A 14,300-nucleotide genomic window follows, 5' to 3' on the forward strand; every position below is an offset into this window, starting at 1 on the left:
TTTCTTTTTCTCTTTCTTTTTCTTTTTCTTTTTCTTTTTCTTTTTCTTTTTCTTTTTCTTTTTCTTTTTCTTTTTCTTTTTCTTTTTCTTTTTCTTTTTTCTTTTTTTGACCTTACTGGTGACATATTGTACTCTCAGCAAAGCCAATACTCTTGAAGAGAAAACAGAACAAAATTAAAATGCACAAAGGAGCCATGGAGCACAACCAAGGTGGACTACACTTTTATTTATTCATTTATTTTCTTCCAAATGAAATCTATCTGAATTGATGCTGAGCTTTTATTTTTGGAAAGTACTGAACTTTCCTTTCCTCTTTGCAAATTGGACTATTCTGTTTAAAATAGTGCATGTTCATTCTAAGGAAAGGGTGTTACATTAGAATGTTCCCTGGAAAATTTAAAGGAACTGTTCCTTATACACATGCAGAAATTTCTCTCTGTTAGATCTTCACCTGTACATGGAAATTGCAGTAGGTTAAGAAAAGGTGAAAATGTTTGGAGAAAATAAAGGACTGTGCAGTCATGCTGTTAACCTCTCCCTCCAGAGCATCATGGCAGAGCTGAGACAGTTCAAATTTACTGGCACCCAATAAAAAGCAAGATTGCTGCAGTGCAAAATGCTGGAAAAAAAGGAGTGTGAGTATGCATGGGTGCATCTGTCTGCACATGCATGAGTACATAGCCTCACTATTGTACTGGCTCAGAGCACAAAGGGCTGATCCCTCAGCACAGTGTGCATAGCATCAATTAGTTTTATAATATGTAGGGAAAGATCACTTCCTTCATTTACACATTTAAAGATTTGAAAGAGCATCTTCTTCATTTTTATCAAGGGAATTTTTACCAATATGGAGAGATGCTGTAACTATAGACATATTACTACATACTATATCATGTCATTAATTAGACTGTATTTCACAATATTAACATGAATTGTAATTAACACGCTGGGTTCTGTCAGTTAGATACATATTGTGAGTACGAATGTCATTTGCCCCAGGAGTTAGTTATGAATTGGAGTCAAACTGCAGAACAGTAAATTTAAAGCACACAGTAGGATTGTAATGAATGGAATTCTCCATCAAGAGAAGAATCAGCGGAATTATTTAACTTAAGGAAACTGGGCATGCAACATGATCCTGGGGAGCTATGCAATTAATGTTCTGTCTGCCACATTAAAGATTTACCACTGAGATGGTTCATTTGCATACAGCATACCACTAGTGCCAGGAAAAGCTTCACTCACTTTTACCACCCAGTAAGGCACCAGACAGCAATAGCGAGATGCTGTTTTGATTCAGTTACTGCTCAGCTGTATATCAAGCATGTTATAGAAACAGGCCTTGACTTCAACATGTTTGGTTTGGATCAGTGAATTGAGCACTTGCTGAGCTCTGGAATACAAATGATCAACCTATCTGTCTGAGAAGTTCCCCAGTCAGTGCCATCTTCTCACTGTCTATTGCTAATGCAGTAATATGTATGCAGCGCACAGCATCCTGTGTGACTGCCACTTGACAAAATGTGCCAGCTCATCATTGTCTCCAGACGAGACAGATTTATTATAATTCAATATGTTCCTCGTGAGCACTTTTTTTCTGTCTTATGTTACAGTCTGCATAGCATTCAGAATAATAACTACACGCTCTTATGACATTGCACAGTGAATTCCTGCAGCTGAAAAAATCATTTCCTTGGGTCTGACATAAATTCGCTCACAGCAATACCTACTTTTGGAAAAGTAACATGGGATTTCCCTGTCCCATCCCAAAATAAGCAGTATGTGAAATAAAACTAAGTGGAGTGATAAAATTTGTTTGATATTAAAAAACCAAAATGACATTAAGTTGATTGTGTTGTGACAAAAAAAAAAACAAAAAACAAAAACAAACAAACAAAAAAAAAAAAAGCACTGCAGATAAAAACCCTTCTGAGATTCTAAATGCACCTTTTCCCACTCTTTTCCCACTCTCAAAGTCAAATGAGGTATAGCAAAATTCATCATGATCTGGGCAGGACCAACAGCTGTTCTCACTGATTTAAAGCAACACTATGTATTGGGACTGTCACCTGATAGTGGAAACAGAAGTGTTTACAAGTGCTCCACACACACTACCCAAAAATGCACAGGTTTCACACTTTCTAAGAGAATGTTCTTTTACAGTGAATCAGTGATTTCATTGACTTCATCTGCCAGAATGACCTTTACAAAGTGGTAAAGACAATAGCATTGAATACACAATTCACCAAACGTGAATATTGGCACACTTTGGATCATGAATATTTACCACCAGGACTGCAGCTGGCAGCATCTCAGCAGTCCTAATCTGCAACCTGGCAGCGATCCAGGTTTCCCACTTTCCCAGACACAAGGAAATTCCAACCCTCCCAGACAAGAGGCCGAAAAAGATCCTGGTGGCCCAATTTTATTTGTACTCTATTTGTAATAATGACAATTATTATTATTCTCTAGTGAGAAGTAATAATTAAACTAGATTTCTAATCGGCACCACAGCCAGGATCACCCTGCAAAAGTGTGAAAGTGCTTTAACAAACATTACAATATAAGGCAAAAAGGGGTTTTGTATCCTCTGCAAACATCAACTATACCTTGAATGGACCATACAACATTTTTGGAGTGAATAGTCTAATATCTTCTCTATATGCCAGATCTATGCATCTCTGTATACACATCTGCCTGAAGGTCACACCTAGCTGTTGTGCTGATACTTGATTTTAGCTTCCTGTGTCCACCACACTCAACATTCAGTTTCTTACTAACCAAGGTTCTTCATCTGAAACTGATGAGACTCCTACTCCAACGGACATTAAGGTAAATAACACTGGTGATTAGTTAATTAGATAATTATTAACACTTATATGCAAAGTCCTTAATCTCTTCTGATTTTTATTTATACATTTTTGTTAGAAGATTGGGTTCATCTTTTTATCTTTGATTAGTTTGCTGTTGTTTTACTCTGCTTCCTTATCTTCCTTCCCCTACACCCTTCTCATTATTTAAAACTTTCTTCATATACCATGTTTCTTATTTTTGCCTTCTTTTCTGATGTCCAGACTTTGATATATCACTTGAAGCTGCACTTGTTTAATGGGAAAATTACCTGATGGGTGCAGAGTAACAGTTTTATTGATTTATTCCAGCAAGTTATTTGACTTTTCAAGGGAACACTGCATTAATTTGTACCTGTGAGCTCAAGCCTAAAGATAATTTTCTGCAGCACAACTAATTAACCTGTAATTCTCTATTTTGTTATGTTTTACAAAGAAAAGAATAATTCCATGATATTTGTTGTAATCCCACTTACTACAAACCCTGTCTCAGATTTATCAAGAACTTCCCGAAATCTAAACTTGAATCTGTCTTCTCTTAGATTATTGTAAAAATGTTTAATTTTTTATTAAAATTTACATTATAATTTCTTTTACATCATTCATATTACCATCGTGATCAAGTACTGACTAGCAATAAATACATTCAAGCCCTCACAATTTCCCTTCTTACTTTTTGGCAAAAATTAATGATGCTGTACAGTTTTACAAACGCCTATTTATCAACTCTGCACTAATTTCACCCAATCATGTCTTCTTCATTTTTATATTCCAGATCATGTCTGCATTCCTACCTAGGCCAAAATAAATTTCAAATTTCATCCCTTGTTTCCTTCTATTCACTGGACTGATTAATAAGTTGGGAAGGAAATGAGAGCATTTAACTGACTAGTTTTACCTATTTCACAGTATCACAGTCTAGTACGGATTGGAAGGGACCTTAGAAATCATCAAGTCCAACCCCCGGGATTCGAGTCTCCTGTGTAGCAGAGCGGCACTTCTACCACTTGCGCCACAGGGGGGATTCAAACCCGGGCCTCCTGTGTTGCAAAGTGGCATTCTTACCACTGTGCCACCGTCATTGGCTATTTATCACCAAATTACATTCTAGATGCTTACAGACAGATCATATCATTTTATTGTAGTTTTTCTGGTCAGTAATAAATTACTGTCTTTTAAGTTAAACTTTTGCTCTCTGCTATCTAAACGCTGAAAAAGGTGTCCCCTAATGCAGACAATACACCATCTATTTCCTCTGATACCTTAAAGTAAATACCAGTAATTTAGATAAATTTATAAAGTTAATTCATATTCATACAGATATGTCAGGTTTACAATTTTTTATTTATTTATTTATTTTAATTTGGAGATCTGTATTTTATCTCTATTACTTTCCTATGGAAATTATTTTATACCAGTAGTCAAAATTGATCATATTAAAGGTTTGAAGCACTGAATATTTTACTTTCCTGTCATCATTATCTGCTTTTCTTACCTGTTTAAGAGTACATATTAATTACTGTGTTCTTTCTGCAATAACTTGATTAGCAGCATCAAAGGCTGAGTTAACATTTTAAAACATCACTACAAGTGTACTTTCACTGGTCCAGAATCCTGGGAAAAATATTTCAACATTCTGATGTTCCACAACCTAGTTTTTTTCAAAAGCAAATATCTATTCTTATAAAATTATGATTTAAAACATAGTTTTAAAGAGAAATTTTCATTAAAAGACAAAAAGAAACACATTCCACATAAGATAGTGCCATACAGTGGCTAAAGTACAGCTATATTGCTTTTAAATCATTACTAGTTTTTATAGATACAATCATTTAGGCCAGGTGCTTGCATTTCTTCATCACCTTTACATCCACCTTGGAAGTAGTAAGTCCCAGTCCATTGCAAAATCTGATCTATACCACCAATGACCCAACAAGAAGTGATGCTTCCACCACTCCCCAATTCCTCATAAATCTATTTCTAGTTCTGCTCCCACCAGCTGTACTTCTCCTTGCCTGCGCTGAGAGCCTTTTTTGCCCAGCTGCCACCTGCCCCACCAAGTCCTGGATCCTGTATTTGTCTTCTGTTGTTTCTCCTGCACTCCTCCTGCTTGGCTATATGGTCCCCATGCTTACTATTCTGGCTTTCCCAGCTACTGCAGCTAAGCACAGGGGTTTTACTAACCTATTTTGCTACTGCATTTCTTAGAAAGGTTTCATGCAACACTGAGAACTGGCACAATCTTCAAGTGCACAGGAGACCCTTGAACACCCTCTCTTATCTTTTACTTTTCTCTACATTTTTTAAGCAGAGCCTCTTCCTTTTTCTTTTATGTGCTCCTCATCGCTCTATGGTGAGATGGTTGCTCTCATTTTGTAACATTTAATTTGCTTTTCCAGTGCTCTTTTTTTAGCTGCCTTCTCTATCATTCCTCAGATCAGGAGATGATTGTGTCATCCTTGCTATCACTTTAGGCCTCAGCCATTGGATTTATGATTTCTCTATTTAACTGCATTTCCTATTTCCTTTTGCAGAACATCAGGATGTATTTCACCTTCAATTTCTCAGATGAGAATTTCAAACTAAATTTACCTCCCATGGCTTCTGCTGCTTGTGAAAATGAGATGTTACTCTCAGCATATTATAAGGACCTGTAGGACAGTCAGTGTATCTCCCTGTTTTATTTTTTCATTGTAATTAACTATTATGTTTATCAACAAATAGATCCTTTCTGTAATTAACAATTACATTCAAAACCCATCTATTTCTTTTCTATTGATGTAGAGTTTTCTAAAGGATGTGAGAATTATCTTTAGTCCTTGTATTTTTGGGGAGAATTTTAATGTTTTTATCTTTCCTCTAACAAGATTCAAAGTATTTTTGCAGGTTCTTTGTATCTATGTATTTATATATATATTCTTTATATATAAAGTCTATATGTAGGTTTTCTCTTTTTATGGTCACCTTAATCTAATTAAATAGGTCAAGGCCTTCCATACCCAGATTTGAGAGCTACCCCTGATCTCACCACATTCCTCAAAGCGTTTTACTGTATGCAGAATGCTGCATGGTGTATAGAGTTTTCTGCTCTACTGGGAAGATGGGTGAAGTTGATTAGAGGATGTTCCTACCTCAAATGCTTAGTAGGAATAATATGCATGGCGTTAAAGATTGCCCTGGCAAATATCTACACAAAGCATCATTTCTCATTACTTCATTTTCTGTACGAGCATTCCGCTCTGAAAAGGGCATTCCCTGCTCTTCTTTGCTTTCAATTATCAAAAAGAAGCTCTGCTGGCAGCAAGGTCAGCACTTTACCTTGCCCTGTGGCAACTCTGGTGTGCTACTGCAGATCAATGGCTGGGCACTTTTTAATAGAAAATCTACACTTCCCTAACAAAGCATAGATAGGTTATTTCCCTTCCCATCTGTCGCAATTCAATTCAGTGAACATTTTTTTTCATTAATGTCACAATATATTTTTTTTCTAGGTTTGTGTTACTGAAGATGGAATGGTATTCCCTTGTTCATACTTTACATCTTTACAAACTAGAGAGTAGATTTTATTTTTATAGGAAGAGACGCTGGTACCCAGCTCATTGATTAATGAAAAAGCAGTCAGAATTTCCATCCCATAAGAAGTGCCAGGCAATGTTATGAAAAGAAAAAACATGCACATTTCAGGAGTTATCAGCCTATGAAAATAAATGACTGAAAGCAACTCTAGCTCTGCAAAAGTCTTTAACATCAGATAGGAAAAAAAAAAAAAAAAAAAAAAAGGAGCTGACTTGCTTAAAAGGGTATAAGGGATTAAATAGCAGGAAAAAACTCAAATCTGAATTAGTTCAGCCTTGAAATCTCACCTACATGGATACAGTATCAGCAAGGCAAGGAATGTGAATGTATCTCCAGGATTTTGTGTACTTGAGCAGAGATGGTAGTTTCAATGACAACAAAATGGATTTTAATCCAGTTTCTGATGTAATATTTTAGACTATGTACACTGCTCTCCGTTCCCTCTATTTGTCCTTGATTGTTAGTTCTTCTTCCTGCAGCTCAAGAAAAGAGAAAGGTTCACCTGCTAACTTAATACTGAGGTCTGTCTCTAGACATCAGGCCACTGCAACAGGGAAAACTGCAAAACTTCAGTTACCCATGAGGCAGATAACTCCCCATGAGCCCAGAATAACTGCTGGACAACCAGACCATCTCCGTTAAGCAGTTTCTTTTCACTGAAGGAATCTCAGCCTCTTGTTCTTTTTGTACAACATATACAATTTCACTTAAAACAGCAGAAATATGGTTGCCTGTTCAAAGCTCTTTGGCACAGTGTCAGGAAGACTAGATTAGGAGTATTCTACAGCAAATTTGACTGAAATAGTGTAATAGTCAATAGTCAAATAGTAAAACAATTTTATATTCCGAACAAAAAATTATTTCCTGATTGATTCAGCATTAATTCATCCCTAATAGCTGTAATTTGCAGCATTTTTCCACGTCCTCATTCACTTAGGGAGCTTGCATGGCCAGGATGTTTAGTGCATGAAGGATAACAGAGACTTGGATCATCATGAGTAATACTGATCAGAAGGTGCTAAAGCATTCCATAGTAAGATCAGACCAACTCAGAATGCTTTGATTTGTTTCTCTTGTTGCAGCAATCTGCATCATATCATACAATCCATAGATAATCTTTTTGCTTATTTCTGTTTTCCAACAAATGGAAAAAATAACAAAAGGAAGGAAGGAAAGGAGGAAGGGAGGAAGTGAAGAAGGAGGAAGGAAGGGAGAGAGTGAGGGAGGGATGGAGGGAGGTAAGGAACATAGGAATAATAGAATCATATGAATTCTTCTAACTAGTTGCACTCAAACATCAGAACCCAGCCACAAGCTATGTCAGATGAACATTGTGTATCATGATGAGTTTATTTTGTTTCAAATAAAAAGTGAGAGATGAATAGTGAAAGTAATACGTATTATTATGTTTTAGAGAACAATTTTTCCCAGTGTACTGCTGAAAATACTTTTTTACAAGGGCATGTTTTCATCTACTGTAGGAAAGCAAAATATTGAAGTGAAACACAAAGCTGAAAAGCATTCAGCAGTACGAAATACACATTTAGTGGAGAAAAAAAATAAAAAGTAAAAAAAAAAAAAAGTTTGATAAAGGCACAATTTGTTTTGTTGGAATTGGAATGATTTAGCTGGGTCATTTTGTTCCTATCTGCTTCAAGAAGTTTCCAAAGGAATTAGGTTTTTATCTGAACTGGAAGAGAGCCAATCATGGTAAGTGTTCCAGAGCACCATAAAAATGTACTCTGAAATGATTAGTGCTGTCCTGAGCTCCAAGACAACTGTTAAAATGTTACTAAACCCATTTGGAACCTGTTCAAGTCAGGTACTGTAGTCTCATATTCAAACCTAAAAGGTAGTAGTGATTCAGAAAATATTGTCTTTACTGTGACAGATGGCATACAATTTGGATTTGGACTTTGTGGGTTTTGTGTATATGTATAGCTTATTTTGATTTAAAATATAAATGTATATGTGGGTGGGAAGCAGAGAAAGGAAGGTTGCCTGACTGCCAGCTAGAGAATATCTTGTTGGCAAGATTCTAAGCAGGAAGACTCACAGCACAAAGTAGGAGCAGCTATTAAAGTCAAAATAGTTACAAGCAGTGAATTCAAAATTCATTGGAGGAGAAACCATCATATACATCTTAGAGGAGATGGACACTTTCCCCAGCTTGCTCCATTTCAAAAGTCCCCAGAAAGTTACAGAAGACTGGAGCTGAGTCCCTGTACTGCAGGGACAGTACTAGCCAAGTTCATTATTTTCCAGATATTATATACATGTAATACATATACATACATATATATATGCATGAATGTATAAGATTTCTTTTTTTCTTTTTCTAAAAGGAAAAAATTTCCTAGGAGATGGAAATTCCAGTGGCCTCTCAGTTTAGTATGAACACATGCAATTATGTAATAACAACCTTTTCTATGTGAGCTATTTTAAAAAATATACTATAGTTGCATGATAGATTCCCAACTGTTAATCAACATTGACCCAAAATGACTTCATCTGACCCAACATGAGGCAAATGCTACATATACCTTGAAGAAGCACCAGGCAAATTTGAAAGAAACACTAATCATAATCATTGGCTGAAAAACGCCATAAACACTGGAAACCTTATGGTAGGGGACTGTGTAGCCCACCTTTAACAGATGGCCTGGGTAACAACACTAATTAAAATACAGAGTAGGGATTTTAAAAAGGGTGAACATCTGAAGTTGGAGAGAGTCTTTTAAGTGGAAACAGGCTAGACTGATACTGTCAAAAGTTGCTATCACCATCATAACCAATGCCTAGACCAAACAAAGCTGCCTCTCCATCCAGTATCATTCATTAAGAACTGTCTAATTATATTTCATCTGTATATCAATAAACTGCTTTGATATGGATTTCATACAATTTAGAAGTTTTACCCTGAAATGACAAGGCTTAATAAAAATGAAGAAACATTTCCTATCTTCTTATTTGTTCTAACTTCCCAGTGTCTCTGTTTTCTAGTATTCACACATTGAGACCACTTCCTTTGATTTCATTATGTCACAATTCAGTACCTGCTGTACTTACCACTTCTTAAGGCCAGACTATAGAAATTCCAATGCCATACCTTGGACATGCATGCATGTGTAATAGCATCTTTGACTTGGTAACAGAAATCAAGTGAAATAATTCACTTGGAAAAATGATTCTCCAAAGCAAGGATCAAGATTTTTCTTGTTAATCTGGCCTGTGTTGGGGCTTAGTATACACACATATTAATTCCAAACTATTTTCCTGTCTGGAATGTTTTTCACTGTATCACTCTATATTATTAGAGAAAACTTGCTTCCCAGATCCATGCTACTCTGCACAGAAAAATCTTCTTTGGACTGAAAAAATATGTACCAAAACTTGACATTATGCAACACACTGAACATTTCCTGAAGCATAAGTCATTTATTTTGTTTTATTCATCTTCACAAGAATCTGCTGATATTACCTTAACTTTCAGTAAATTCATTTGCAGCAAAAGTAAGTGAATAAACCATTTACTTTAGAGAAGAATTTAAGTTATCATGACATTCTGAGCATCAGACATCTGCTACTAAGACATTATCTTTTCAGTCAGGATGATCTGACCACTAAAGAAGAAGCAGGAAAGAACAAGGTCATGGGAGAGAATATGCCAACTTTTTCTTCTACATTTAAACTTTATGGAACGCAAGTCCAAAGTTTTCTTATTTCACTCAAATATCCTCAACAAATTCAATGCTTTTCTTCTGACCAAATTGTCACTTAGAAGCAGACTTCTGTCTCTGATACTTTCCCACGGTAAAACAGCAAACAAGGCACACTGCTTCTCATTCACTGTAGTTTATTTCTCAGTGGGGCCTCTGCAGCACGTGTCACCTCCCCTCTGGTGATATTCCAAAATCTTTGCCTTCAGGTCAGTCCATAGTCAATTGCAAGATTCCTGAACAACTGGAGTTTCATATTCCAGTCTGCTGAGCGATCAGCCCAAGCCACTTACTCCACATAGCAAAAGCTGCTTGATCTGTGGGGGTAACCCTCCCTTTCAACACCCAGCCCAGCACAGGCAGGGTGCCAAGAGGAGCTGTTCTTCAGGACCAATCACTTCTGAAGCAAGTCGAACCACTTAACAGTGATGCCAATATCTCTTTTTCAGTTGAAGTGTAGCATTTCTCAGATCCTCTGTATCCTCAGCACCAAAACCCTAAGGGTCGACCTCAAGTCTTCCCTGGGGCTTTCTGCCAGAGGCTCCAAGTGCGACCATTCTCTTCCTCTGTAGTGTAGATCATGCTTTTTACATCTTAACCTGCCAGGACTGGCCCAAGGGCTGCTGTATGATTTCCTGTTTAATTTGTTCAGAGGCTTACTGTTGCTCAGGGCTCTATGTGAAATCATTCTTCTTCCAGGTCACTTGATAGAGAAGGTTTACAATCAGACTGCAATTCAGAATTTTTCCTAGTTGGTAGAGGAATAGCAGGAATTATGTTGATCGCATGCATAGGGACCTGATGACATTCATCTTCGTGTTTTATTCCTAAAAACTGGATCTACTGTGCAGGCAACTTGACCTAACTTTGTCTTCATGCAAAACTGGCTTCCCAGAGGACTTGTATTATTTTCTAAAATTACCTCTGCTACATCGACCCACACAGTGATGTCATCTACATATTGCAAGTGATCAGGAGCTGTCAGTGCCTTCTGGATCAGCCCATGAATAATGGTAGGTCTATGTTTCCAGCCCAGGAGCAGTCAATTCCACGTGTACTGGACACCCCAGTCCAGTGAAAGCAAAGTGTGGCCTGAATTCTGTTGCCAAAGGGATTGAGAAAAAAAAATGCATTGGTGATATCAGTTGTGGGATAACACTCAGCTGCCTTTGACTTCAATTGTTATTGAATTTCTATCTTGTCTGAAACAGCAACACTCAGCACTGGCATGACTTCTTTGGACTTTTGCACTCACCATGTGGGACTTGTTAAAGGGTGAGAGAGTCTTGCTGATCATTCCTTGGGTCTCCAGTTGACAAATAGATGGGAATCTGGGAGTCTTAATTGTTCCAGTATTGCTGCTGGTGCATTGCTGTGTTAGCAAAATGGTACCTGCTGTTCTTCTATTCTTAGCAACCCCACAATAGAATGGTCCCTGAGAGATAGGAAAAGGTAAACAGATGCTTAATGTCCTCCATCTCCAAGGCAGTTATACCCAAAGCCCATCTGTACCCTTGTGGGTCCTTGAAGTACCCTTCTTGAGGTTGTCTATTCCAAGGATGCATGGAGCCTCTGAGCCAGTAGCAGTGGCACACTTTTTCACTCATTTTCTGTTCAGCTCACTTTGGCCTCCAACACAGTACTTAACATCCTCCTGTCCCTTCAGAATTATGGAAGAGTTCTGCCCCTTTATACTTTGATGACGTTAGGGTACATTGTGCATAAGGGTCCACCAGAGCCTTACACTGCTGCGGTTCCAGAGTGCCAGGCCATTGAATCCACACCATCCAATAAACTAGGTTATCCTAGTTATTGTACACTTATCATGAATTCAAACTTAAGAGAGCTTCTTTTCAACCTCTGAAATGTGATCTGACCATGTTCTCAGTATGGAAGGTTGCCCACTGGAAACTGGAGCAGCCATTTTCCTGAAAGAACTCCCTTTTTTTATTCTTCTTCCTTGCAACTCTTGTACCCATATCTCTTCATTCCACTTCCTCATATTGTCTCTATGGTCACACAAGTAAAATCACAGAGTGGCACATGGAACATATCCATAGCATCCTCTCTCTCAAGCTCAGGAATGCTTACATCTAATAGCAGAGATACTGGCTCGTGCTGGTAGAGATTAGGACATATTTTGTTTCAATTACTGGAAGTCCCAGGACAGTTTCTCAGTGGCTGAGACATAAGACTGTACAGAGGAAGAAATTTTCTTCATATTGTGAGAAAAATTCGTTCAGCACTGGATTTTCTTCAACGTTCCAGGTCACTGCTGTCAGTATGCTGGCATATGGTGATGGTACACTCTGTACAAATTTCTGGCACATAGATCTTGGGTACTTGTCATCATCTGAATCTTGGGATGACTGATCATTGCCCAGGTCAATACTGTACATCACCTCCAGCACAGCTAATTCCCTCAGGTACTGGATACCTTTCTCCATGGTGGTCCACTTACCTGGGAATCATACCAGATCTTCCTTGAAGGGATATCTTTCCTTCATGGCTGACAAGAGTCACCTCCATAGGGTGAAGACTCACTCATATTTTTTTTTTCCAATTACTTTGTCAATTCCCCCTTCCCTCAAAAAAGATGCTTCCCTTCCCTCAAAAAAGATTCCAGCTGTCACATGAAAAATAAAAATAAAAACAAAAATAAAAATAAAAATAAAAATAATAAAAATAAAAATAAAAATAGAACAATGAAAACCCAATCAAGAGATTTAGAATTCTTCAGTAGAAAAAGTGAAGGGTTAAGAGAAAGAGGGTAGGGGGGAGGAAATGATGGAAAATATCCCTCTTTGTCTTCTCCACAGCCTTGTTCTCTAAGGATACAAAATGTAATTATTAATAATTTCCAAGAAATGGTTCCCAAAACACAAAGATTACTTCAATGCTGACTACAAATACCAAATTGATATCACAAGTAGCAAATTTATCATAAAGTAAAGCAAAATGCTAACCTTAATCCAGCCTCCAGAGATGGTAAAGAGCACACCCGGGAATATGTACAGTAAGTAAGGTGTTAAATAATAAAATATTCAAGATCCACAGGATGCAGGATCACACTCTGCAGAGCCGCCTGGCAGATGGGGCTCATCTGCTATGGCAGGACTTTGCCCTGGAGCCTGTTGGAAAGGCTGCGATTGCTTTCCTCGAGTGCAGACTAAGGTGGCGTGAGCCTCTCCTGGCACAAACTTACCTATTCAGTTTAGTCCTCTCCTGGTCAGTTTAGTCTGCCTGCTTGATTCTGTATCTGATGGTAATGAGGGGGATGCCCACCATTTCTTCCCACTCCACTCCACTCATTTCTTCCCTTCTCCACTCACCTCGAAACCACCTCCACTAGCCTTTTCTTTGCCTAACAGTGTATGGCCTAGTACTCATGTCAAGGGCCTGAGCCATAAGCAGAAGTTATCAACAAAATGAGAAAGTCGTACTTTGCTTTTTGGCAAAAAAAAAAAAAAAAAAGGAGACCATAGAGACCATAAAACTGTGTGATAATTAAACTAGGAACATTCCCTCATGATTTTGGTAATTGAAAATTGGTCTTAAGGAACCAATGGAAGTTCCTCTGCTTTTCTGTAAAGTCATATGTTTTTCATACGCCTTTTTATATGGTTTATATTATAAATACTAGGTTTGCATACCTAGTAACAATTTACCCCTCCATTTCCTTCCTGCCCCTCCACTTCCCTTGATTATCACTGCAAAACATAGGTAAAAATGTTCTAAAATCAGGATGCTAGAAAACATCATTTGGAGCTCACCAGGATGCATGACATCCCCCTCCCATTCAGGCCTCTGCTCACGATGGGAAAGTTGACAAGACAGGTCATATAATCCTTCCTATCTTAACTTTCCCAGAGTATGCATAACTTTATCCTAACTAACTTACCTATACTTACCCTAAATTTGCTCTCTCTTCCCCTGAATACTGATTAGTCATAAGGTAATACATTGTTTGCTTAGAATACATGTGATTAGAGATTATGTGTGCGACATTTTTCTCAAAATATATTTAATAAATTGTCTTGGTGCATGTGATCTATGTCAGTGAAGTCCACCATAGTCACTGTTTTCTTGCTGAGCAAAACAGACCAGGGAACAAAGTGGAACATCGTGAAAAAAATCAACTCTGTCCCAGCTGAAA

This window comes from Coturnix japonica, chromosome 1 (genome assembly GCF_001577835.2).
Source record: "Coturnix japonica isolate 7356 chromosome 1, Coturnix japonica 2.1, whole genome shotgun sequence".
Taxonomy (NCBI): domain Eukaryota; kingdom Metazoa; phylum Chordata; class Aves; order Galliformes; family Phasianidae; genus Coturnix; species Coturnix japonica.